General features: G+C 37.2%; 1 protein-coding gene across 3 annotated transcripts in view; it reads left to right on the top strand.

Annotated features, from left to right (window-relative positions):
- LOC150089519 (glucose transporter type 1-like) overlaps nt 1–26,171 on the top strand; it is a 1,237,972-nt gene that overhangs the window by 349,308 nt on the left and 862,493 nt on the right. For all 3 annotated transcript variants that reach the window (XM_090368637.1, XM_090368634.1, XM_090368635.1), the window contains exon 2: nt 3,928–4,184. The gene's annotated coding sequence lies outside the window, so the exon portion shown is untranslated. The remainder of the gene's footprint in view (nt 1–3,927; nt 4,185–26,171) is intronic.

Below are 26,171 nucleotides of genomic sequence, written 5' to 3'. Positions count from 1 at the left end.
GTTTTTTTTTTTTTTTTTTTTTTTCATTTCCGCCTGTAATTATTATCGTTCATTTCTCTTCTCCAAATTAGTAACTATTATTAGTAACCTAAAGCCTTCCTCCGCTCGTTTACCTCGAAACGTACACTAGAGGGCACTGACTGTCTACTGTACCGCATTGGCTTTTCCCCCCCGCTGTTTAATGACAGTAGCTGGAAGAAAGTCAAAATCTCGTAGAGACCTTGTCGAATATATCAAACATTTTCCATCGGCTTAACGAAAATAGATGATCTGTGTTTTTTAGTGCGCGCGTCGTCCTAAAGGAATAAATTACCATCTATATTTGCCATTTACCATTTTCTGTCAGGAGCTGATAAGTGAGCAGAGGCGAACGCATCGTTTACCATACCGGCGAGAATGCGTTTGATAGGTTATTTTAAGTGCGCTCAGAAAATCCACCAAGTATAGTAAAAAGAATGGAAAAAAAGCTGGTTTGTTTCTTGGGTGATTGGAAGTCACTAAGTGGCACTTTCGAGTTTGGTTATATTGACTGTCTTCTTTCTATTGTCAAAGATATTTTCTATCAAACTGATGTAGATTTAGTAGCTTCCCTCATGAATGTTCCACTCTCTTCTGCTATGAGGCAACATTATTTCTCGTTCTTTTCGTCCCGATTCAAATGTTTCCTGCAATTTCTTTCACGTCACTACTTTTCAATTGAAATTCGACCTTCGGTTATTTTACGTCACTGTCGAGCAGTTCTGAACTAACTGCGTTTGCTACACGGTGCTGAACCAAAGGGAGCGTTTTTATATTTACTGAGACTTCGGCATTTCTCGATTTCTTTTGTTTTGTAATCTGCGCCTATTGTAATTTAGATTTTCTTTTTGTATTACTTCTTTCATGAAAGAAGGTACTGTTCGCTTTTATTCGTTTTCGCATGGGTTCATCCTATAAGTGTACTGCTTACAGTTTTAAAAGTGAAGCTCTTTGGCTGGTCATATCTTACGCCGGTAACGCGACTGTTGTTGGTTCGGGAGGCAAATTCGGTATTCAAAAATTGTTTCAGAAATCCTTAGGACAGCATCCAATAGCCATTTCTGGAAGTCTCCTAAACATAACCCTCGCGGATGCGAGTGCCATTCTTTCGCACGAGATGGATAAGTCCTGCGTTCAATCCCGTCTGGACAAAAATAACTTTTTTCACTTTTAAGGCACTGACCGAGTTAGGCGGTCTCCAGCGAAGTCACATTTGTTTTCTTTCCTTAAACACAGATTTTTGTCTTCCCATAGAATGCAAACGACATATTGAGTCCTCGTGGACTTATTCTAAAGCAACCCAACTCAAAACCCTGAATGTAATTCAACTATTTTTGAAGACTTAAATTAAAATTTGAAACTTGGAAATGAGAGAGAAGGAGAAATACATTTGTGTACAAAAAACATAGACGCATTATTCGACTTTTATCCAGTGAATTTCAGTACGGGACAGAATTATAAATTGCTCCATATGGAGCCTGGCCGTGGCTTTGTGATGATGTTCAGATACGGAATTCATCAAGTCCCGGGTACCATACCGAGTAGCAAATACATGGTCTACACTTTCAGTCGACTGGGATATTATACAATCTCTGAACATTCCACTATTGGGAAGTACAAAGAGTACCTGATTTTATAGGCGGTGGAGTCACTGGCTGACTGCTTTCTTTCTGATTAATGGTTCCAAATTAAGGACAGCGAAACTCTAACCTTCGGGTTCCCTATCTGGCCTTTTAACCTGTTTTTGCTGTACAAAATACCACTCAGATATAAAGTCATCTTATCTGTCAAGGAGAAAGCTCTCACTGAATTTTTTTTATAGCAATCCAATCCAGTCTTCCCGTATGATACTCAAACCTTATATTTATAGCTTTCATACGCTTCTCCTGCTTTCTTGTACGTTAAAATTTGTTTGCGGACTTTACTTAGCAATTATTATATGATTACCGTCAAGTAGAAATTTATATGAAAATTTACTAATGTCACCATAGATGGCGCAGTACACAAAATCGGCGAGGATTCGAGTTTAACATTCAAATAATTCACAGTGAAATCGCTTTGGAATGATTTAAATATAATTTGAAAATGCAGCCCTTGGTGAAAACTCTAAAAATTCTACAGGATATTACATTTCATCGGCGAAGCAAAGAAAAATGCAAACGTATCCTTTTTAAAAGCAAGTTTTAATATTTAATTAAATCTATTTTAAATGAAGCCATTTTTTTCCCAAAATGGCTTCGCATTTTGAAACTGCCTGGGATTCTCTAGTGGAAATACAGCAGAAGATGGTAATCAAAAACGTATACAAGTAATTCTTTGCTTAACGCCCTATATTTACATGATTTGATTCTATCTCTCTCTCTCGAAATTTCAGCTACATTAATGGTATTTTTGTCCAATTGCAACCTTCACTTTACAATCTTAAAACTTCAAACAAGCAAGTGATCTTAGTATCCTTTAATGAAAGATCGACGCTTGTTTGTTTAATGTATTTCCTTGCGGGCAAGTAAACCTTTTTGAGGTATCTGTCGAATTCTCTTTAAACTTCGCTTTGCGTTTGCTCAAGAGAAACATCAGGTTACCCGTGGTTCTCTTGTTTTATCAGGAGACCACTCAGCACAGATGTTGCTTTAGCGAGTTAAACTATAGGTGCACTTTATCGCTTTTATCTTTTAATGGGGTTCCGATTACAAGAGACAAATCAGTCGCAGCTAAATTGTATCTAGTCGAAAACACTAAAACAAAACAATGTCTTCTACTTGAAAAGACACCTTAGTAAGGATTCAAAAAGCTCTCTGAAGGAGAAGGAAAAACAAATAATAAAAGCGACAAGGAGACGCAAAAGAAAAGTACCAATTGTATCTTCGTATTTTGAGAGAGAGAGAATGGATCCTAGATATTACTGATTTACAATGTCACGACAAGGAAATTTTAAAATAAGTTCCATGCACACTAAACACACAGTGACAAAGAAATTTTAAAACGTTACTCATAAAATTTTAATTGAATCATTTTAAGCAAAACTATAATGGCAAATACCATTAGCGACATTCAGCAGTGATATGAGATATTCTGTAATCTGGATTGAACTAGAATTACCGGTTAAAATATTTCATATTGTAACTTAGCCTCTTTTTTAAAGAATCGATCAACATTGTAATATCAGTTGACTTCATTTTCTCTGGATTAAAGGAAAAATCTACAATTCTAAAAACGAATAATAATAAAACTGGGAATTTTTTCCATCTTCAACCTGAAAGTAGGAAAAGACTTGAGAAAAAAAATTTTCAAAATTCCATGAAAAGAAAAATCCGCCCTCGTAATGTCATCAAAAACGACGTACTTTTTTTCACTACATCCTGATCAAAACTATTGTATCCACATCTTTAACGAATGAATTCAGCAGAAGCGACACCCTACGTACATATTTTAATAATAAAAAACCTTAACATTTCTTTAACTGGCGCATTCGTTCTTGGATGAAGTATCTTTTGAGCATTCTTTGTAGATTTATATCCCTAAAAGCAGACGGCTGTATCGAGCCACAGAAATTGTATGGAAGAATCAACCACTTACTCTCTGCACGAACCAGCAATGACTGATATGACCAAGATTGTAGCAATGAAGCAAAAGTGCTATCGCGCGTTAGTAATGGACAGTAATTTTTCGCTTCTCTTTTATCTGCACGTGGCCGCAAAGCGACCTAAATGAAGCTAATCACATATTTAGTTCGTATCGCTTTATGTCACAAACGGCCTCAGACGATGAAAGATTTTAAGTGCTCGTGTGTTTGTATCTTTAAAGTTCGGTTAAACCGAGTACGTTTGTCTATTTTAAATAAAAAAATCTCTCAACGATATTTCGTATTGCTTGTTCTTATCTAAATTGGATTTTCTTCCTCATCTGCAGGGTCTGGTTTCGGAACCTTACTGGAACAGGAGCTACACTAGGATATAGTTACAGATACAAACAAAAACAACAACAGGGATGTTGTATAGATGCCGACAAGAACGACATACAAGGAGGGCCTCCGTATTTTGGAGTCGGCAGCGTTCATAGGATGCACCAGTTCGTCTGTCTGTCTGCGCTGCTTTTGGTTTGTGTTGACGAAGGCCTGAGTTCCTGCTGTGGCTCAAGCCACTTACACAGAGTTCATCGGAGATAACGTAAGTAGCACTCATTTTTTTTATCTTTTGAAAAAGTACATTCGAATTTTAAATCAAAAGTGGGACCTGTGTCGGTATAATCATTAAATTCAATTTCTTTCATGCATTTTGATTTTGATGTATTTGATGCAAAGGAAAGCTATTGGGAATGCTGTCTTCTAGAAGCATTCCCGATAGCCTTCTTTTGGAATTGCTAATAATTCCTGTCAGCCGTGCGGATTGAGTGCTTCCTGGAACAAATATTCTAAACTTATACTTGGAAGGTCAAACGTTTTAAAATTTTCTAAATCGTGGTTTGTAGTGAAATTTATATTAGTTTATTTAAACCTAGAAATTGATCTAATAATTATAACGCTTTGTTTTCAGGAATAAATTAGTTAAATCAATTATACGGTAAATTTATTTTAATGTATTATTTATTTGTTCTGCAGTGTAGGATGCAACGCAATAACCCAATTTAAATGCAACCCAGTTTTCAGTATAACAAAACAAATTAAAACAGAATTAAGAGAGAATTAAATTTTTTACAGGATATGCCGGAAATGTCCATCTTTCTCGTATACACATGCTTTGTTTTCTCTTTCTAGTGTATTTTTAGGCACTTTACTAAGAATATGTTCATCTGTAGCGCGAATGCGATGAATAGTTCTTTTGTTTAATACAGTCAGTTGGATATTTATTACTAAACGTCTCTTTGGCATTGCAAAATGGTTTGGATTCAAGGAAATGTTCCAAAATAACTTTTGTTCTTCCTTGGAAAAATCCATGTTACGCACTGTGCTAATAAATGTTTTACTGTTCGTCAAATACCATTGCCCTCCAAATGAAACTGCATTCCTGAATTTGTCTAAAAATATCGTATTCCATATCTAATGAAACTTCATGTACTCTGTTGTCATAGTTAGCTCGCTACACACCATTAACCGATGGGTTGTGCGATAAATAGTTAACCCTGCACATGTGATTTATAAATCCTCTTTTGTGCACATAGCTTTATAAAACGGTAGCTTATTGTGAATGATGTAGTGGTGTGTGTTAAGCGCCAAAGCGGCTAAGGCTATGAGGCATCAGTATATTTTGTCTATCTTTATTAGTATTTGTGGTTACTTTTTTTTTTTTATTTTCTGCACGTAAAACCTGAGTTTCTGGAATAAAATCCTCGTCCTATACCAACATTCAATCATTCATTGTGGATTTTTTTTGGAGGGGGCGATAAAAATTCCTCTTGTCGAAATGTCATTCAAGCCCTCTTTCTTGTGTGTGTGTGTGTGTGTGTGTGTGTGTGTGTGTGTGTGTGTGTGTGTGTGTGTGTGTGTAAACAAGACAGTCGAACAACTGCTCTAACCAACTAGGTTTATTGTAAAGAGTTCTCATGGCCTTTCGGTACTATGGAATTCTCAAATTAAATTTAATTTAAACGGAAATCATGCCTCAGAGTAGAATAATAAAGCAAATACACCGATGAGCCAAAACATTATGATCAGCGTGTCGTTATGCAAATCGAAGCAGCTGCAGGTGAACTACTGCGCGTGCGCGAGTCAGGACACTGTATAAAACACACCTGATACTGAGATCCGTTAATCAGTGTCACTCGTAATTTTCAGATGGGAAAGGCAGCCGACTTAAGCGAGTTTGACATAGGCCAAATTGTAATGGCCAGACGACTTGGTCAGATCATATCCGAAACGGCACGTCAGCCGGGATGTTCACGGTCAGTCGTAGTTAGTACCTACCGAACGTGGTCCGAGAAAGGGAAACCCACGAACCGCCGGCGAGGTTTTGGACGACCACGGCTCATCGATGCTCGAGGTGAGCGAAGGCTCTCCCGGATGGTACGTGGCAACAGAAGGGCGACTATGGCGCAACTAGCCGGTAATAGGAATGCTGGTGATGGGAGTAATGTGTCACAACACACAGTACATCAAACCCTGCTAAAAATGAGGCTGCGTAGTCGCAGGCCACTCCGAGTGCCCATGCTAACCACGGTTCACCGGCGACAGTTCCTACAATGGGCACGCGAGCATCGAAACTGGACCTTGAGTGGTTGGAAGAAGGTCGTCTGGTCCGATGAATCACGTTTCCTATTGCACCATGTGGACGGCCGGGTACGTGTACGCGTTTACCTGGGGAAGTGATGGCGGCTGGATGCACCATGGGACGAAAACAAGCCTATGTTGGCGGTGTCATGCTTTGGGCGATGTTCTGCTGGGATATTTTGCGTCCAGCCATCTATGTGCCGGGCACTCTGACGTCTACCACCTACCTAAACCTCATTACTGACCAGGTACACCCTTTCATGGCACCGGTCTTCACCTCTGGCGGTGTCGTCTTTCAGCAGGATAATGCGCCATGTCACACCGCCCGGATTGTTCGAGACTGGTTCTCGGAACATGAGGAAGACTTTCAGGTCAATACCTGTAATTTTGGAGGTCAATACCTCCAAATTTCCCAGACATCAATCCCATCGATCATCTGTGGTTTGTGTTGGAACAGCTTATTTGCGCGGGATGAAAGAACTGGAATAACTCGCCGGGGAACCCTTTGCCTGAGATCGGCTAACTGTAGTCTCGATTGAAATTTAAAAAGACTATAAATTCCTCCAGTCGTCGACGGGAATCGAACCAGAACCTCTCCAAACGAATGATAAGTGGCAAACTACTATACTGTCACGGTCGACTTTGCGGAAAGGAGGGGAGGAAATTATTCTCTTGGTTAGAAACACGTAGACTAACGCTGTGCATCGTGTTTATACAGGTGGCCATTGTGATGTTCAGTCAGTTGTGTGACATAAGCACTGGGAAAACAAAATTGAGGATAGGAATGTGTTATAGGCTAAATGTGTGTGATGAGTATAATGAAGAGATATACAGACAAATAGAGCGGGCCAGTAAAAAAAAAAAAAAATCTTATTATTGGGGACTAACTTTCCAAATATTGACCGAAACATGTGGGCTGGTCACTCGAACGGTAGCAGAACTTCTCAGTTTATTGGATGACTGTTTTCTACGCCAGCATGTTAGAGAAGAACAAGACAAAGCAACTCTTGATCTATCAGCAGTGACTCTTCATGCATTAAAAATCTGCAGACAGTAGAACCACTAGGTGGCTGTGATCAAAGTGTATTTGATGTGGGATTTACTTAAAAGATGTTACTACAGCCAGTGTAACGGGAAGGGTTTTTGCTTTCGTAACGGTGATTACAATGGTCTTAGACAGTTTTTAAATTCTTTTTCAGTGGGACCAATTGATGATGTTACCAACTGCAAATTCTAAATGGGAAGCATTCAAGAAAATAATCATAGAAGCTTCTAAGCTTTTCATACCAATTAAGAGATATTGTTCAAGATTTAGACTTAAATGGATGGCACAGAATAAAAATGCATAGGATGATTATAAACTATCCGCGGACACACATGCAGGCAGTAAGTACAAAAAGGAAGCCAGGCGGGCAAAAGCAGATTACGAGACGTCTTTGGCTAGGAAGGCGAAGAAAAGTTGAAAATAATTCTTTGCTGATATCAACAGCAGAAAGGAATGAACCACATTGGTCCACTATATATGAATGGCATAGCTATTGATAATCCTGTTTTGATTGCTGGCAAACGATATTTAAACAATATTTTTGCATCTATATTTAAATGTGAGGTTTTTAAAGGCAGAAGCATACCAAGTTCTAACTCGGAGCTAATTGTTTAGTGATAACTGTGGAAGATAAATTATTGACTAACAAAAGGTAAATAAAGCACCTGGAGCTGATGGAAATGTTCAGTTATATTTAAAGAAGTAGCAGATGAGGTAAGTAAAACTTGAGTCAAACTTATGTGGGCATCCTTGGATCCAGGGGAGACCCAATGGATTAGAGATGTGCAGATGTCTTCCCTGTTCATAAAGAATATCGAAGGAGAGGTAACTATAGACTCCTTGTAAGGCTCCTTGAAAAATAATGGGGGTAAGTGATCAAGGAAGTAATGCAGGATCATCTTGACAGGAATGCAGTTATACGTCAGTCACACCATGATTCGTTATGGGAATATCAGTTTAAGAACTTATCTGACTAAATTTAATTGGCTTATAACAAAACAACTGGATGCAAAAAAATAATTTTTGATATCCTATAAGTATCTTTCTGCAGAACTTTTGACACTGCTGTTATACATGAAAGACTACTGTACAACTTGGAGCAGTGTGATATGAGGCACAAGTTACTGCTATGGATAAAGGGATGGCTGAGTTGTGAAAGGCATTGGCCTTTCACAACAGTACTTGGCCTTTTATCATTTTCAATATTTGTTAACGATTTTGATGAAGGCATATCGATTTAATGTCATTGAATTTAATGTGTTTAACGTTTACAGATCATACGAAGATTGGCATAGCGGTGAAATGCTGTAGCAAGACCTAGAAAAATTGGTCACATCGGCAGAGAAGTGGTAATTAAGGTTTCACATTGAAAAATGCAAGGTACTGCATATGGAAAGTAGTAATCCCTTAGGCGGCACCCAAGGTACGGGAGAAAGAAAAGGATCTGAATGTACAGTCCGACATAGAGTTAAGTGAAAAGTGTAGACAGGCTGCTAGGGCAACTCACACGGTTTTGTCAATGATATACAGGAATAAGGAGGTTGATTATCGCGTTTTATAAGGCAATGGTTAAGCCACGTTTTGAGTACTGCTTACTGGTCTGGAGACCTCAATTTAGGAAGTATGTAGAACTGTTGCAACGGGTGCAGGGAATAGCAAAAAAGATTTTTCAGAGACATAAAAAAGATACCCTTGCCAAGAAAGACTCCATTCTTGCAAATTGTATCGTCTGTAAACGACGACCCAGCGAGGAGTTCCGATTGAGGTGATTAAGGCCTTATAAATGGATTGAGAAAATTAAATGGAGATGTCATCATAACTCTTGGTCGTACAACACACATAACGGGACGGACATTTAAATTGAAGAACAATGATTGTTGGATAGATGTGCGAAATTTTTCTTTAATTCAGAGGGTGAATGATCATTGGAAAAAAAGGTCCATCTGGTTTTATGGAAATGGATAGTTTGAATATGTTTAAGAAATAAGACAAATTATTAGAGTGGGGTTTTCTTTGTTTTTTTTTTTTCTTTCTCTTTTGGCTGATGCTGAATAAGCTTACTTCCATGCATCATTTGCCACTAAAAATACTAATACACTGGCATTCCATGCACGTTGATCAGATCTGGAATGAAATCTTTTGCAGACTACAGGAACATTTTTTAGAGCTTCAATAACAGTTTAGACAATGCAGTGGCGCCTCGTCATGATCAGAGTTGCTTTTATTTTAATCTACACAATCCAATTCAACAAACTCTGAAAACGAAATAAATATTTCGGAGGATTCAATTGAGAACAACAAACAAAACTTCAAAATTGATTTCGGAATAACATTTTATCCAATTTGCCATTCTGTTCATCGATTAAAATCTAAAAAAAAATTAAAATAAATAATCTGATTACGGAGAGTATTTCAATTATTACAGTGTTGTGTTATCTCATCCGATCATTATTTAAATTCCTCGGAATAACTCCTCAATATTTAAATGCATTTCATTTTCCGTGATTTCGTTCTTTTTCTTAATGCTTCGGTTTTCAAATCCTAACATGTTAAACCAAAAATAACCCATTATGAACGTTTTAATGCGAAATGGTAGCCCATCAAAACAAACAAACCAAAAAAAAAAAAAAAAAACTAGATGCATTTAATCACACATACGCGTTTCCATAGCAACAAATTACATTTTGCCTCCTCTCAGAGATTTGCCACGATATATTAAAATTTTCTAAACTAACCGCGCAAAATGGAATTACAAACCAAAGGAGGATTTCTCTAGAAAAATTCTGAAATGTAATTCATCCGAGAGTTTTTTTTTTTTTTTTTGTTTTGTTTCAGATAAGTGATTGTTTTTATTTTTATAGTCAATAATTAAGTCAATGTTTCCACGTTTGTCAACAAAAGACATATGAATTCATGCTAATAATATGAACGTTAAACGATAAGTTGTCTATCGAAATGTCATATGTTAGTAAAATAATAAGGCTGCTGACACCTGTTAGTTGCAACTGTTTTGCACACAGATGTCAATAGCCGAAGTAACCATTTTGAAACTTAATGTTAAGTAAGTTACAGATGGTTATATTTCTATATTTTGGCATTTATCCCTTGATAATTACATACTTTATTAACACCACTTTATTTGTTCACCCGATAAAAGTGTGTTTTGTAAAGTATGAAAATAGAAGCGGGCACCTTTATATTACTACAGTGAATGCGTTTGCTAACTCATTCTCTCTGAAAAGGCAAAGCTGATCACATAAAGCGACACGCAATAATGAAAACCACCAGAGGTTATGTAGTAAGTTTGGATGGTACATTCTCATGGTAACTACCCCTGTAAATGTCTCTTCGCTGCATACCTCCAATGGTGTATCAGCATCGTGCGATATAACTGGAGGCATGTATTAGTTGAGGACTTGCGATGGCATACATACATTTCATCTGTTTGGATAGGAACTTAGATATTTATCGTATTTAGAGATGCTGCATAACGTTTGAAAATAACGCGTGCATACTTCAGCTCAACTTTGATAGTGATGTTAGAAATTCCTCGGGCACATATCTCCATAAAATCATAGGTTCACTGCGGTCGTCAGTGCCTGACTTCGCAGTTAATGGACACGTTGAGAATACGCTATAACGGGCACGCGCAGATAAGGTCGCCCATATTGTGTCGTTTAGTATGCGCTGGTGTACTCTGCCAGAGATCGCTCTCGGGTGTTTTTATAGGAAGGCCCGCTTTACGTGACTTGATGAAGCGGCGATGTAATCCCTTTCATTAACCAGATGATCTTATTTTTGCTAGCCGTTGCTAATGTAGGAACCTATGCTGTTGGACAGTTATCACGCCAATGGTAATTAATAAAATTAAGTAGTAAATAAATTAAAGTTACTACTGAAAATAATGTTATTTGATATCAAAAGAAGGAAAACTCTTCTGGTAACTATAAAAGATTAATTTAGCGAAATCTTAATTCAACCTTGATTATCTACTTAACATCGTGTGCGGTTGTCGTTTAACAAAGCCGACAAACCTAAGTTAATTACAGCACTGCTTATGGTTAGAAGTTCCATTTTAGAAAAAAAAAAATGGTCTGAATATTGAAATCTTCAGTTTTCATATCCTAACTTGTTAAATGGAAAATAACTCGTTATGAACATCTTAATGCAAAATGGTAAACCATAAAACGAACAGGGAAAAAAAAAAAACAGATGCGGTACCAACTTCTCACTGAAATCGCTAGGGCCAGGCGCCTCCGTAGTCAGGTGGGCAGGAGCAGCAGTGCGTAGCACATGGTTCTTGATCAGACCGGGTTTCGAGCCCATGAGCCACCAAATACGGAGGATGCGGAAAGGTCAGGGAATGACCACCGCATATCCCGGAGCAATATGGCCTTAGTTGCTAATGCTCCTAAAAAGCCAAATAACAACAACAGCCAGGGCCAGAAACACTGTAACTTATTTTATTTAATTCCAAACATCAGTTTCCGTTTTATTAAAGAATTTTTCTCTTTTTTTGCTACTCGTCTTTCGTCTGGGGGAGTTTGATATGTGCCAATAACTTTGTAGAATAATGCGAGTCGAAATAACTTCTAAAGGATAGCCCGTCTTCCTAAATCACATATCTGCACTGAATAGTGTAAGTAAATACTCTGTTAATCTTTATTCTAAGTATTTTCACCATCGTTAAAAACATTTCTGTGTTTTTACTAGGATGAGTGCATAAATAAAGAGAATTCCAGTATCTCTTTAAAAAAGGATTATTCCGGAAATATCTTAATATACTATTTTTCGATATATCATCTGCTGCCTGTAACGCATTAATTCCAGCGACCTCTAATTCCTTAGAACCATCAAAGAATAAAGTTCTTAGTTGAAGTGTGCATGCACCTGCGCGCAGCTTGGACTCCAGCAAAAACCGAAGTACTTATCTAAGTATATTGTAAACTTTAATAAGCCGTACATAGAAAACCCTTTTTGTAGGCAGTGGTTCGTAAACGAAATGTCCATGTTAGGTCCACTAACAAAAGCACATTCATTGACACCGTTTCGATCGATAAACGCTGTCGACATACGGAAGGTCAGTGTAATTCATCAACAGTGAAGCAGCACCTAAAGCAAGTTCACGAGAATATTCTTTGATTAGCAATTCCGAGCCCGACTGCTCACCTCCCCACGCCGCTATGTGTCCTACCTCCCTCTTTTTGTATCCTCTCGCTGTCTTCTTTGCCCGACAGTTCGAACACAACAAGCCGGTGGTCCAATGGGAAATCATTTCGTCGTATGGACGCTGCCTCCCTCGGGATGACACAGTCAAGCTCGTCATTCGACCGTAGCGGTTCGGCAAAGTGTACGGGTGTCTAGACAGTGTACAAGTCAGATTGTTCTTGGAGGAAATTGGGAAAGTGCGTGGTTGTCCCGTGTGCGTTCGTTTGTAGAAGTGGACCGCAAATAACAGGAAGGTAATATTTACAGTAATCGGAAGTCTTCGAGATCCTCCCGAAAATTAACCTCTGAGTAGTCGGTTCCCGAGAAATTGGCAGACTTTGAAAGAAATAGAAATAAAGGGCATATTTAGTGGGTAATGCGGGTGGTAGACATTGGAGAGTGTTCAAGAATTAGTTTCTTTCTACACGTATCTATGCGCAGTACCCGATATAGAGATCTCATAGGACTTTCTGAAAAGAAACGACAATTATTCTTCACACAGCCCCCTCATGAACGTTAAGCTAATCAAAATGAAGTCTGCAACACATAGCACCAAGAAATCTCATCTAAGAAATTAGAGCTTCATGTGGGTTATCGATTTAAAACGAAACCCTATGTTTTTAGAAAATTAAATTTTAATTTTGAAATTTCATATACGTGTGTGCTAGTCACTTTTCTGTTATAAGTGGGGCCAGGCTCTACACCCCCTCGTTTACTGATTCTCATCTATTATGCGTTTTACTCAATAAGAGTGCATGTCCGTTGATGAGTTTTTTTTCTCCTTTTTTCTCTCTAAATTAACGGAAGTTCAGGTTGCACTTGAGAATTCTCCATGGAAGACAATGAATAAGTTGAAACATCTGTTTAATTGTTATTTGTGAATGCCCATGGGACATTGCGTAGACCATCTCAAAATTTTAATATTGTATTATTTTAACATCCGCATATAGGGCTTCGTTTTCAGTGGATAATCCTGTATTTTAATACCCGACGTAAAACGACAATGTGGTAAACTCCCCCATTTTCCCATGGTTCGTTTTCCGACGATTTTTCGAACGTAACATCACGCCCAGTGAACTGCTATATGGTATTTATAATGGAATTCTGATTTATGTGGCCTGCATTTAGTGTACGACATTGCACTGTGCTATTTTTTAGTCCGTACCCCGTATAAGTAATGCATCTCGAATTTTAGTACAATACGTCAGTAGCTTTTAGTATTCTTTGCAGCATTTAAATTGCCGCCTCCGTAGCCAGGTGGGAAGGAGCAGCAGTGCGTACCACACGCTTCTTGATTAGACCGGGGTTCGAGCCCGTCACCACCAAATACGGAGGATGCGGAAAGGTCAGGAAATGACCATCGCATATCCAGGAGCAATATAGCCTTAGTTGCTAATGCTCCTAAAAACCAAATAACAAACAAGCAGCATTTAAATACGTATAGCTGATTTATAGTGTGGGAATAAGAAATTGTTTGTCTGAATATTCACGAGCAACTGAGGGTGTTTTTGATTTTTATCATTTTATCTTACAGAACGTAAAACATTGTTTTCCTAGTAATTTGTTGTTCTTTGAGGTTAGTCGTGTTAAATGAGGGGTGGAGTATTTCAGATGTTTGCTACAGGAACCCCCAACTCAGCTCATCAGTTAGTTCCTGTTTTAATTTCAGTATGTAGTTGAACACTGTTACACTGTGGCACTTGTTATTTATTTATTTAGATTTTTGTGTTACCCGCTGTTATCCCTTAACCATATCTGAGAGAAAAAAAAAAAAAAAAAAAACTTTCCGTGACAGCGGTGCTTCGTTTGGTAGGAAACAGGAGACAACTCCTCCTTGTGTTTGAAATTAATTAAACATAATCAAACGTTCGGAAGCTGGCCAGTTTAGCACTGATATTGGCTGAGTGTTGTACGTGCCACTTACAACTTTGGGAAAGTTCATAAACATTTTGGAGAAGGCTAAAGGCGGCCATGTAAGTTTCTGCAATCGAAAACAGTTACAGCCCGTGATGAACTTACTGCAGAGATGGAAAACTTCTCATAATTTGAAGAACAAAACAATAATCATTTTTGAGGACCACAGAAAAAACATCATGAAAGCTCTATGGATAAAATTGCCTAGTGCTAGCAAAGGTCGGTTCATCCATTTTAAAACGAGAGCGAAGGTAAATTTGCATAACATGAAAGTGACAGGCTACTAGTGCCCATGTTGTTTGTTGGTTTGTTGTTTAATGACACAAGGGCCCATGTTGTGGCCTCTAGTGAAATCCCAGAACAATTGGTTAAAATCGTTAAGGAAGGAGGAATAAGTATTTATTGTGGACGAAACGGTGTTGTGTTGAACAGAAAAATGTCCTCAAGGACCCACATAGCCAGAGAAGAAAATACGATACTTGTCTTTAAAGCGGCGCTCTAAGGAAAAATTAACTTTATTGTCAGGTGCTGCTTCTGCTGGTGACTTGAAATTGAAACCATGGAAAATTTGAGTTTCAGCGGTAAAGTAGTGTTTCTTTTCTCCAATTCAACGCAATGCTTTGGCCACTGAACTAGAGAATAATTGCGTACTTTAATTTTAGGCAGACCTTTGCCAAGCTATCAGAGGAACATCCATTCAGCCTTCGTGGGTGTCACAGTTGCCAGAATCGCCTTCTTCCCCAAACCGGGTAGAAAATACTTGAGTTCGAATATCATCGATAATGTGAGGAACTTTTATGGGTCTCTTTTTCACAACATGACTGAGCTAGCCGGTCTTAGGAGAGGGCAGCATGGTTTTTTCTCCCGGAAACTCTGGGTTTCTATCCAGAAAACAGCAAATAAACCAAAGAACACACGCAATTTACAGACATAGTATATATGGCAAATTTTACCGTATAAGTTGCTCATGCGCCTAAAACCCAACAACAACCACCTCCTCAAGATGACACTCGCTGATCTGGACTCGTTAAAGAGGAACGTTTCCGCGCAATACCATCCAGTATTTCAACACCGTATACATCGGTCCAAATAAGTTCGAAGATAATAAAGCATACATATGCCAAATTCTGAATCATATTTGGAACAAATTGCTAGATTCATTATAAACGCTTTAGCTCAATGTTAGTAAATTATAGTATATAAATAATAAATTGTAATAATATAATGTAAATGTAAACAATTTCTCTCTGTGTAAATAACCTATAAATTTATATCTATGTAACAGTAAGTGCATTTGTGAAGAATGGATAGGTACGTCAATCCTCATATATTTCTATTTCAATATATTTAATATCATTATTTTAAATGTCTTGAGAATATGTATAAAATTGTATGCTGTAAATAATCAAATACTTGTACACTTTCTTAGTCCACTGGCCGTACGGGGGTAAACCCATAGTGAATAAACATATAATAACCGTAAAGGAAGAAACGTCAACTTTGAACAGGGCTTCATTCAATCAACACATCGACGAGGCTTAAAATGAGGTCGAGAAATCAAACCTGAATGATGTGTGGCGTCACTTGTGCCCCGGCCTCCAACTTAATTTCCAAGGCTTATTAGGCACTTTGAAGAGGTAAGTACAGCTGTTGTTGAGCTGGAAACAACTATGGATCTCAACTTAGAAGTAACAGCTGAGGATGTCAGTAAATATCTGGCATCTCATTCAGAACAACATACCAAGAAAGACTCTTCCCCAATTGGAAGAGTAGGAAACTGTTGAGAAGAAATTCCTCCGCTTAAAGCATTGACAAAATTGTTTTGAGTGAAGGTTGAAAAGAAAACCTTCACTCGACACTTTAAAATTCACCTCCTGCCGCAGAGAAATCCGCAGGCGGTAGACCTCAGTTATTTACACTCCTTGGGACAACATTTTCAAGCTGTCTTCTAAATCAACGGTAATAATGCACACTTATATCCTGAAGGTGTGAAGCGTTATAAATTAAGGAAATATTAACCACTGTTTTCACTCTAATTTGTATAGGTATTGTACCGCACTTGAATGTTGTTGATTACTGTACAGTATTTTACGGCAAATTATGTAATTTGGCGTGATTTCAATGCATTGTACTGTCATTTACTGATTATATTTCTGTTCTGTAATGTTATTAAATGTTATTATTGATAATAACCATAAATATGGTTATTATCAATTTATAACAAATTAATAACTTATCAATAAGTTATTATACAATATCGGTGTAAATACACCATAGTTTACCCATAAATTTAACTAAATAAGTAGTGTAACGGCATCGTTTGGTTTTATCTGTCTCATATTGTGGCTACCTTCACAACGAGATACCAGGTATTGCACTACTTCGAATAAATAGCTCTTCTCTAGTAGAGGAGACTACTGTTATTTATTCTCAGTGGGCACCACCACCCAGACGACACCATTTCAAGGGGCTTGTTTGTATATGTGTGGGATAATAACTCTACTATCCACTTGTCCCCATTAGACTTAGAAAAGAAAAAAAGGTAGAGGGAAAGTAATAGTAGGAGTAGAAGAAAAAAAGAAACGGTGTAGAACAATGAAAGGGAGAGTAACTCCTCAACTCACACCACTCAAACTCAAATTCCTCGAATAGGCAACGCTTCCCCAGTAGAGAAGACTGTTGTTACCTATTCTCGGAAACTCCGTGAACATCAGGTTCCCCCTGGTGACCGGTTTAAGGCTTGTTGGCCTTTCATCGGTGGGTGGGCAGGCACCCTGGTAATGCAACATACCATCACGGTTGCGAAGTTAATTCCACAATATGAGAGATGCCAAATGGTGAAGATAATGGTCATATGTTGAAGACTAAATACACAAGGCATAATAAGTTATGAGTTAAAATTAACTATATAATAACGGTGTAAATTTATGGGTAAACTATGGTGTATTTACCCGATATTATGAAATTAATTTTAACCCATAACTTATTATGCCTTGTGTATTTAGTCTTCAAAATATTATCATTATCTTTATCATTTGGCATCTCTCATATTGTGGAAATAACTTCGCAACCGTGATGGCATGTCTGCACTATCAGGGTACCTGCCCGCCCACCGATAAGTGAGCCAACAAGCTCCGAAAGGCGTCTGGGTGGTGGTTGGTGCCCACTGAGAATAAATAACAGTAGTCTCCTCTACTGGAGAAGCGTTATTTATTCGAAGTAGTGCAACACCTGGTATCTCGTTGTGAGGGTAATCACAATATGAGATAGATAAAATCAAACGATGCCGTTACACTACTTATGTAGTTAAATTTATGGGTAAACTATGGTGTATTTACACCGATATTATATAGTTAATTTCAACCCATATGATATTTTATGCCTTGTGCATTTAGTCTTCAAAAAAGTAGATTAATTATGTAGGATATTTGTGAAATGGTTTGATGAATATAGTACTGTATTGTGTGTACCTAAGTTATAATCAGTTTAATACAATGTCTTGGCTATTTAAACGAACATAACTTAGATAGTTGGAGTGTAAGGTATTTGACTCTTGGGCAGGAGCCTAATCATAATTTATAACGTTGTTCCTATGGGAAATAGGTTTCGTTATTCGACGCTATCTGGCACATAATGGAGAGATGCATTGTGTCGGATAACCGAAGGCCGCCTGTACTTAGTTTTGTTTAAGATTACAGTTTCCTATTATGACATTTGTTGAATGATAAATTGCGTTATTACGTAGTGACGCTGTCAGAGCGGTTCCCAAGCTTACAAAGGTTATAATTCCGAAATTATTTGTTTCCTCTCTCTCTCTCTCTCTCTCTCCCCTGCAGCGAACTATGGAGGCAAGCTTAACTGCAGTGTAATCAATTATTGCATTGAAGTAGTAAAGAAGGATGTATGTTTACACAGTCCTTTACGAGGGTAGATACGGTGTTCATAAAGTCACGCAATCTCCTTGCCATAAAACTAATGATGAATGGTTGCGTGACATAAAACACGCCATAACTCATCTTTTGAATTTCTATTTAAAACTTAAGCAAGCGACAAGATACAGAAAAGGAAAGGAGAAAGACATAAAACCTGTGATTGATCACATATCAGAAATTAACGGTTATGGGAGGAAAGATAACGAGTGCCGAAATTGCAGACAGTATATTCCGAAGAGAAATAGGATAAAATACAAAACATATTTGAAAAAGATATGAATATGCTCATATTAAGTATTTCTTTGGTTGTTATACGTAGCAATCTCAACATTATCAAAACCTTTCATAAATGTATGTTTGTTCAAGATATTGACATCGAGCGTTGCATCTACAAAGATAAATCAAATATCATTCGAAAAGTCGCATCCAGTAATGGAGTTTATGATATGAAGACCAATTTAAAGAGTTAAGTTTTAAACACGAAATTGTTGCATAAAGCGTTGCAAATCTACTGGCATTGTTAATCATAATATTATAAGCACAACGATAACAGTTGAACAAGTACTGTGATGGATAAAAGAATTTCATATACATTTTTATCGTCGGATATACATGATCAAATCCACATATATATATATATGCAATTATTATTATTTTTATTATTTATTTCATGTTTTGCTTACTATTCCTTGATTGTTTTAACGAAGTGATATTGATGAAAGAAATCAAAGAAATGCCATCGGGAATGGAATTTACTGGTTAAGTAATTTTACAACCATTGAACGTCAAACTGGAACCTTATATTTGGCCTTATAATCAACGATAAGGTAAGTACAGAGAAAACAGAAAGACAAACAATCACATCAGAAATCCTTGGAACACAAATATCATAAACAAATCGATCACAGAATCCGACATGCTATAGATTCTGTGATCGACTTTTAAAATTTACGACTCTCAACGTTTATAATACGTATTCTCAACTATTTTTGAATACACTCAACTTTTCAAAAACATTTATTATCAAATTAAGTCGTCACACGCAGTACTTTTAAACCTTATCGGAGGTATGCCAAATTATTTATTATTCTGACAAGAAATGTTTGATTGCAAAGGTAAATGCTATCCATTTGCGCCAGATTAAACCTTAACTGGTATTTCGGTAGTTAATTGTCTCTATTTGAGCTGAATTCTGTTACAAGATCATATGTCTTACATTCTTTTTTAACAATTACTGCACATCCATGTGGCACCACTCTTGCTATTCAATAAACGTTGCCAATATAGAGTACGTTATTTCACTTATAATTGTACTATCAATCTGTGTTATCCAGCGAACAGCATAATTACAATTAGAACAAATGACATTTATTTATATAAGATATTTTATCAACTTATAATAATGCTAATTTATGCCTAAATTATACCTTTAAATTATAATTCGAAATTTAAAATGAGCTAATAGAACACACCACGTTCTTTCATAGCTTCACCATATTGAAAAGCATTTTCTTGCGTAAACAGAAGTAATGTTTTCTATTAACTACTAACCATAACGTTTGTGCATCTGAAGGTTTAACTGTCGTTAGGAAGAACTAAGCACCTTCGGGAAGTTTAATCCTCCAGTCACAGGCATCGAGAGCGAAAGAACATCGGCCAGGCTGTGAAATATAGAGGTGGAAATTAACGTAGACCCATTCGCTCTTCCGTAGCAATCATACTGATCGCTGCTCCAAATATTAGCAGAAGCTTACTGCAGTTTGAGGAGGAATGACAAATAGCATCCTGGCTGCATTAAGTGTGTTCTTTCTACTGTTTCTTACATCGAAGCCATGTGTCTGTTAAGACTCATTTGGTACATATTTCATTCGCAGGGCCCTCCTCCTTTTCTGAAACAAGGTAATGTCGCTCACTCACTTCTAGAAATTGTCAGGAATACCAGCGGTTTATAGCGTCATGTAGAAAGTAGGGCGACAGTATTAAAAGATTAAGAACACAGAGAGCGGGGTGGAGGGGAAGACTGCTTCCAGAAACTCGTACGACCTGCGATTTGTTATAAGAAAATTACTTTTTTTTTTTTAAGCGTTAGCGAGAGATCATTCTGAAGTTCGTAGATCACGCGCATGCGTGCGTGGACAGGAGGAATAAGTATTTGAAAGGGCGCACGGCTCTTTTCGCAAATGACTGCGACAGTTGGCTGGGTGTATTGATAACACATTAGTGGGTCTTTCGCAAATAATATTCGCACATATTGCGGAATGTGGAAACAAATAAATCTCCCTTCACGCTCTTTTTAAAAAATTGCATATTGAACTGCTCGGTCAACTATTACTTATGATGCGCAATTTTCGATTTTTTTTTTTTTTTTTTTTTTTTTTGCGGTCTTCTTTCATGGAAATGTCTTGCAACGCGAAACTGTTTAAAAAGTTTCTTTCAAGTATCTGTCTGAAGGTTTTGAGAACGGTAACTTTGTATAGCTACAAGTTTACCTAACAACTCCTCCCACCGCTGGCTATGATTTAAAGCAGTCTGGTAATGATTTAACTGGTAATAAATGTTTTTGAAGTCTATATTCAGCGATATTTGAGAATGCATGTTATAAAAGTTAAGAGATCTGAAAAGTAGTCATTTTATTTTACTCGGAGGTATGCCAGATTCTGTGATCGATTAGCGTGCGATATTCGTGACTATTTTGATCCAGGTGGATCGCAGAATGACCGAGTAGGTTGGTTATGAAGGTCAAATATAAGATTTCTGTTTAACATTCATTTGTTACTTTTTTATGTACTTTGCAAATACATAGTAACAATGACGTACAGTCTAGGAAATGTATAAAACAATAAAGTCTGTTTTACTACATATTTGTACGGTTTTAGGAAATTATTAATGTTTGTTCTTGTAGGGTTTTCAATGCATTAGCGACTTAGGCCATAGTGTGCTTATATATTTTAAGTTGCGTAAGTTGCGTGTGTCGATTTGCTTGTTTGTTTACCGCACGAAAAAACTTCGTTTCCGTGAAAAAACACCAAGCTGCCCTCACCTGAGACCGACTAACTCAGCCACGTTGTGAAAAACTCAAAAATTCCCCGCGTCATGGACTAAATTTGAATCTGGGCCTTTTCTACCCGTTATGGGGAGGATGGTGAATATATCAACCTGTGCTACTGCGAGGATATATTAATGGAACATAATGCATAGATTTGGCACTTTTTTTTTTTTTACCTCTCTCACTCTCTCTCAGAAAGTTCTCACTGCCCTTGTACGGTCAACAACCTTTGGAGAAATATTCAAAAAAGTGATAGATTTTGATAAATCCGGTTCTGTTGTATAAATATACGTATAAATTGTTCTATTTATACCTTTATTTACATGCCTTAACTAATTTGCAATAACTGATACAAGTCTTCATTAATTTATGCTGGCCACACATGGTCTCTTCCCCTCCATAACTCCACCAGGAAGTTAGCCATATGTTCATTTTTCGTTGCTTGAGTCAAAAATGTGAAATCTGATAATCTTCCTTCCTTTAAAATTATTTGTAATTTTTTTATATTCGTTTAATGTGATTCTATTACAGTTCCAAGTTTATTCTCTTAATTTCTTTCTTATTTCATTAACTTTATTTCTATAGAGTATTTTTGTCATTACTAATCCGTGTAATTATCAGTTCTTTATTTTATAATTTTTTTGTATCTTTAAAATAAAAAAAAATTGTAACATTTTTAATTTCTAATGTAAATTACTGAAAACCATATCAATAGCATTCTCTTCAATATGGCTAAAGTTGTTTGGACTAAAGTTGAATTACAACTGAGTCACTTGAAAGGGAGGAAAAGTTTTCCAGAAAAGAAGCAAACTTCGAATTTGATCCACACAATGCATCTTACACTGTAATTAAAATAAGTCTTCTGTGTGGTTGTATAATAGCTGGCTAAAGCCCTTTTTTCTACGAAGCACACTACTTTAATAATAATCAGTTATTAGCTTTAATAATAATGATACAACATTTGTATGTAGAAAGGGAAGGCGGTAGTTCGCTTTGAGCTGTGCAGATCTTTAACCCCCTTCAAGAGGCTGAAGATAGAAACTTGCCTTTTACTCCAGTTTTAAGAACCACACCGCATCTCACGATAAAAGAGGAACAAATAGAACTCCCAGTTGAAGAGTTTATCCATTAGAGGTTATTTTTAACATTTATTATCGAGTTAGAGATAGACAAGTTTAAATTTCAATCCATTAACCACATTTCCTTCCATTCCCACGGGTTTTGCAATTACAGTGTTATTGTACGAGCCGGTATCTTTCTTAGCATTCTGTGTGAGGCGAATCAGAGTTATTACACACCGTTTTGAGAACTTTGGAAATGAAATTTTTTTTAAACACAAAGTACAATGTTATGTTTAGAAAAGGCCAGGACAATCACAGCAACACTGTTGCGTTGTTTGGAATCTGTACCAAGATAATTTAGGCCATCAGTTATTAGTGTATGGTGTCTGTAATGTGAATGTAATCTGTGGTCAGTTCGCTTGTCCTGCGGGACAGGCGAACTGACCTCAGATTATTCACGTCTGTGATCCCGCAGGCCAGGCAATCTGTGATCAGTTCGCCTGTCCTGCGGGATGAAAATTCTAGTTTCCTGGAGGAAGACTCGTGCAACTTCCACTTGGGTAGTTTCTGTGCAGTAGCTATACCGAAAATATTCCACTAGATCCGTTATGATAATAAATAAATTTTCATTTATTGTAACTACAGCAAGCCCATCACAACACTAGGCTAGGGGCATAAATTCAGTACAAAGAAGACAAATATATTTATAAAAAAATACATAGCATATTCTATACATACATTAACAACGAATATGAATTATAATGATTAAAATATATATAGCAGACCATCACATTTGGCTCTCGGATGTAGTTACTGTGTTACAGGCAGGCAGCTGTTTGTATTTCTCATAATTTGTTTGGAAATGAGACTCCTGTAGGCTTCAGAGTTGAGAAACCTCTTACAATCAATGTTGTGATAATTTATGAGGTGAAGGGATGATAGTTGCATACTTTGAGTCTACAAATATTGCGTTGGAACAAAAGGTTTCTTTTGTTTGCTGGATATATCCAACCAGGTTTCAATGCACCGTTTTAACTTCTCTTTTATCGAATCGGTTTTCTGCCAGATGTGTTTTCAAAGCCCGAAACAGATGAAAGTCAGAAAGGGCAAAATCAGGACTGTGTTGTGGATTAGCATGCATCGCCCATCCATAACGTTGTACTCGTTGCTGTTTCTTCGACAAAACTTTAGGATCGTTCACAGTTGCTGATGACTTTCAGTGGGCCCTTTGACACACAGAAATCAAGGAACGAGAAATCTTTGGCAAAGGATGCAAAGAAAAACAGCTAAGAGTTCTTTACTTATGTAAACTCTAGAAGGAAGGGGATGAAGCAGATTGGTCCACTTGATATCGATGGTTCAACTGTTGATGATCCTGCTCAGGTAGCTAACAAACTAAATGAATATTTTGCATCGACATTCACACATGAGGAGTTATTCAGCGAGGGGAATGCCAGAGGTGTATTCAACTCTGGCAGTAAGCTAGATAATCTTGTAATAACTGAGAGTAAAGTGGAGGAGAAATTGTTGAAGATAAACACAAGAAAGGCACTTGGGGTGGATGGGATCTATCCAGTTATATTAAAGGAGGCAGCAAAAGAAGTAAGCAGACCCTTAGCCATAATTATGAGAGCTTCCTTGGACTCAGGGGAGGTACCCATAGACTGGAGATGTGCAAATGTGACCCCAATTCACAAAGGAGATCAAAGGCTGACATAAGTAATTATAGACCTGTGAGTTTAACTTCTGTTCCAGGAAAATTAATGGAGGCACTGGTTAAAGAAGCACTGCAGTATCATCTAGACAAGACTTCAGTTATAGCTGGGACACAGCATGGTTTTGTTAAGGGAAAGTCTTGCCTGGCCAATTTGATTGGATACTATGATGCAGTCACAAAAGAACTGGATGCAAGGGAATAACTTTGATATTATATACTTGGATCTTAGAAAGGCTTTAGGCGCCTGCGCGGTGATCTGATTGAGGTGTATAAGGCCTTGAATGGATTGAGCACGCTGAATTCTGATGGGATTCTTCCACTTGTTCAGATTATGAACCTAAGGGGACATAAATTCAAATTAAGAAAAGACAGATTTAGAATAGATGTGTGGAAATTTGCCTTTAGCCAGCTGTTGGTTAATTGCTAGAACGAACTTCCATCTGTCGTTGTGGAAGTTGATAGGTTAAATAAATTTAAGGAGGAACTGGACAGGCATTTGGAGGGAATGGTGTGAAATTTTTTTTTTTTTTTTTGGCTGATGCTGCATAAGCTCATACACTTGCTTTCTTGCATCACATGCCACTGATACTACTACTACGTGCACTTCTTCATTTGTCCACCTTTTAAATGGGGCGGCCATTTTGTTTTAGTCATCTAATGAAAACGCTATACATATATACTTTTTTTTTTTTTTTTTTTTTTTTTTGGAGCATTAGCAACTAAGGCCGTATTGCTCCGGGCATATGCGGTGATCATTCCCTGACCTTCCCGCATCCTCTGTTTTTGGTGGTCACGGGCTCGAACCCCGGTCTAATTAAGAAGCGTGTGTTACGCACTGCTGCTTCTGCTCACCTGGCTACATGTATATACTTAACGTTTATACATCGCTTTCCGAAATAGCGTTTAACTATTTCGGAAAGCGCTGTCTGACCCATCAACGTCCGTTACCTTATTTTGAAATCGTATTGCAATCGTGCTAAATAGTGCTGTCATTCATAGGCACACATGAATTTGTACAGGGCCTTATTTATATTTATTTATACATTGACCCACTTGGCACAAGTCGCAAAATGCAAGTGAGCCACTTCGCCCACTAATGTAATGTTTATTATTGATCTACTTCATGCTGCTAATATATGGTGAAGTGGATGATTGACAATATTGCCTGCCTCTTTGTCCTGAATACTGAAAATCATTTCGCATTTGATGAAAATACTGTGAAATCAACGTCAAGCTTGAAAATAAATGCACATAAAATGGGTGGTCGGAAATTTGGCTATAACCTAGACAAATTTCAAAGGCTATAACCTTTAAAAATCAACCTGACTATAGCCTTGAAAAACTAACACGAATGTGTTTTTTTTTTTTTTTTTTTTGGTAAATACTCCAGCCGGTAGCATAGCACAACTGTCCCATTTGAAAAGTCGTATCGTTACCGTTAGTACCTATACGACCTGAGGGTTTATTCATATGGTGGTGAAGAATGAATCACCATCTGTAAAATGATTGCTGTGTTTTCAAGCGCTTGAAAAAAAGGAAATAAACTAAAAAGAAAATGTGCAGCTAATCCTCTTAATAAAAAGCAATAGTAAAATGATGCCATTTTGTAACAGTTTATTTTAAAAATCTTACAAAGGCGTATTAAAAATTAGTTTCACACATGTATGCATACGTATAAGTATTCTAATAATGGCGTACTATTGGCAATAGATACCGATGCGCCTAAAATATTCCCAAACAAACAAACAAACTTTTAATAATCTGCCTTTTCATTATGTGAAATGTGGACGCTTGCAAAGCGTATTCCTTACTTTAGTTGAATCAAGAGGAAAATTGGGATTTTTTGATTTTCCAAAATGCTGCTCAGCTTTTGAGAACATACATGAGGAGCTTCATCAGGTATTTGCACTTTGTTTCTCAAAATGAGACTGATTGTTTCTTGTATTTACAAGAGCTCGGGAAACAGTAAACACTTTATATATAAAGTAGAATTTGGCTTCCATATAAACAATTATCTTGAATCTTGCA

Source organism: Mastigoproctus giganteus, chromosome 2 (genome assembly GCF_048544385.1).
Source record: "Mastigoproctus giganteus isolate SK-2022 chromosome 2, ASM4854438v1, whole genome shotgun sequence".
Taxonomy (NCBI): domain Eukaryota; kingdom Metazoa; phylum Arthropoda; class Arachnida; order Uropygi; family Thelyphonidae; genus Mastigoproctus; species Mastigoproctus giganteus.
This window is presented reverse-complemented; position numbering and strand designations above follow the sequence as displayed.